Genomic DNA, 2645 nt, shown 5'->3' with positions numbered 1-2645 from the left:
GCTGACGGAAAAGTCGCCTGAAAGAGGACCGGGGAGGATAAAAGTGGAGAGTAAATGAGGACATAAAACTTGTCGGCGGTTGTTTAATCTTCCCGTGGCTCCGTCCCTGCAGCAAACACCGGCGTCCAGACGCTTCCACTCCGTGAGTCCTAACTGCTTTTTTAACATTGCATTGGTGTTAAAACTGTTAAAACATTTTGCTTTTAACATTGTAAAGTGGGCAACCTTCCCCATTCTCCCCTATTGATTAATGACCTCATATTCTGTTAATTAGACCCCCAGCCCCTGGGCAGAAAGATTTAATTTCTCCTTCATCATCATCAAGGAAGGGAAAAATGCAGCGATTAAAGAGGAGAGTCGAGGGTACGAGTGAAAGACTGATGACTGCTCTGGATTAAAGAGGAGAGTCGAGGGTACGAGACTGATGACTGCTCTAAGGTGGAGCACCACTATTTGGGTTTGCAGTGGTTAAGCAGGCTATGCAGCAGCCCTTTCTCTCTCTCCTGCAGGGGTCGCTATAAACCCAGGCTGAAGGTCCTCGGTCCCACATTTTTGTTTCACATGAAACAAACCCTGGAGACGAGCCTGGAGTGACGGACACGTCTGAATCTGTGGTTCATTACGACAGGACCAGTCCAGACAGGACCGGCCCGGTGCTCTCTGTGGGCACGACAGGGACCTGTGGCCACAGGTTTGTGGCGTTGTAATCGAATCAACCTCTACAACAAGGTTGTGGTAGAATATTTTTGGTTTTGATGCATAAGTCAAACATGTTGTTTCTGTGTTTTTCAAACGCCTAAATCTGCTGCTAATTTTTCTTCTATTGATCCTGGAGGCTGCTGTATTGATTAGGACCAGGTTCATTAACCTGGTCCAAGATGTACCTGAACACACCACCATAATATACTACACACTCTACATATTTAACTCTAACTGTAACAGCTCTACATCTTTGTTGGACTTTGTTGCTGCTGAAACACAGTTCTCGATCAGGAACTTCTAGCCAGCATTTTACTGCTGCGCTGGTAAAAGTTGAGCCAGACTTAACTGCTGTGCATAATTAAGAATTGATTGCGTCATTATCTCCATCTTAGTCCAGTGGTCACCTCTAAATGGTCATAAAACGTGGAAGGTTGTGAGATGATTAATGGGACAAAAGGCAGAAAAAGAAAAACAGCGTCATGAAAGAGGAACTTTTTCCTGTGTTAACTCCTAATTCCTAATGAAGATCTACTACGTAGCAGCCTTTTTAACGGTCCCCGAGTTGAACAGATCTGAGGATAAACTACTATCTTGCAATTAATTACCGCCGACTTCAAACAACCTCTAAAAACATCTTCATGGTGCTGTGTTGAATTTTAATTTGAGTTTGATTGGCAGCTATCTCGGCCAGTGGGAATTACTACATTAAATAAAGATAAAATAAATCAACACGGAGTTGGCTCAAAAGCACTTGCAAATATAAATAAAAATAAAGATAAGTTAAAGTATCTGAGGTATTAATTAATGCTTTGAGTTTGACTGAAGTGAGGGTGTGACAAAAGAAGAGAGCTCAAAAAGCGGCGCGTACCGAGGGGCAGGTCTGGTGAGACGTAGGGGACATCCTGGGTGTTGATGTGCGTCCAGTCGAAGTCGTCCTGTGGATCTTGCTGATAATCACACTGAGCGAAGCCCTCGTCAAACGTACAGCTTCCTGCAAGGAGGAGAAGAAGAAGAGAAGGTTCAGTACCGGCGGCTTTGACTGATCATGTCTGACTGAGCTGCGGTTCGTTTTGATCCACGTCTTGTCTGATCTTGGCAAACTTTTTTTTTTTTTTTTTTTTTGCCTCTGTGTTTGTGGTCTCGGCTCATTAATGAACCACCGGGAGTCTGAGCTCCAGCGGTCGTCGCTCGAGGCCCCTCGCAGTCACCTCTGACTCAAACATCGGGGCCTGGGGCTCCTCATCTGAGCCCGTCGCCTCAGCCCGGGGACCAGCGTGTGTGAGCCGGCTGCTCGTGGCTGTCCTCAACAGGAAGTGTCTTTAATAGAGAGAGACGCCGCCTGTCCCCGACGGCTGAACCAACCAATCAGCTCGCCATGATACGTGTCTCGTGCTGCAACGTTGCTTACAGGGAGACAATGTGGGCAATCTGATTCACTGAAGCTAGAGGTGGTGTGTGGGGGGGCGAGGGGGGGGGGGGGGCAGGATCTGTTAATGATGGGGGTAACACTCAAATGTGTCCTCCGTGACCTTGACACGTCAAAGTGGAAACATCTTCTGATCAATATACCAGCGTTAAAGCGTAGTTAAAAGACTAACTGTAACTAACAGTCGGTGGTTCCATAGTGCAGCGGTTAGCAGGTGGTCTTGGGTTCGATTCCCGGAGGAACGTTGTGTCGTATCAATAAAGTTCAGGTTGTTTTGAGGTTTTTTTTAAAGCCTGTTTTCAGAAATGTACTACCTTCAAAAATCTTTTGAGTTGAGTAAATAATTCAAACACAGAATATAAGACAAACTGAAGACTCATTAAACCTGGAAGTTTCTTTCTTTCTTTTATTTATTTATTTTGCTTTTTCTATTGCTTAAAAATCCTGAATATTTATCAGGAAACTAAATCAGCAAACTGGATTTAATATTCCATGTTCTGACAAAATGAATCAGTGT

The 2645-nt window shown here is 44.8% G+C and overlaps 1 protein-coding gene across 9 annotated transcripts in view; it reads right to left on the bottom strand.

Moving 5' to 3' along the window:
* ptprk (protein tyrosine phosphatase receptor type K) overlaps positions 1-1690 on the bottom strand; it is a 51942-nt gene extending 50252 nt beyond the window's left edge. For all 9 annotated transcript variants that reach the window (XM_025056667.1, XM_025056666.1, XM_025056669.1 and 6 more), the window contains exon 1: positions 1571-1690. The gene's annotated coding sequence lies outside the window, so the exon portion shown is untranslated. The remainder of the gene's footprint in view (positions 1-1570) is intronic.
* Positions 1691-2645: the final 955 nt, after the last annotated feature.

This window comes from Cynoglossus semilaevis, chromosome 7 (genome assembly GCF_000523025.1).
Source record: "Cynoglossus semilaevis isolate Cse_v1.0 chromosome 7, Cse_v1.0, whole genome shotgun sequence".
Taxonomy (NCBI): domain Eukaryota; kingdom Metazoa; phylum Chordata; class Actinopteri; order Pleuronectiformes; family Cynoglossidae; genus Cynoglossus; species Cynoglossus semilaevis.
Note: the sequence above shows the minus strand (reverse complement) of the source record. Positions and strands in the feature narration are given on the sequence as shown.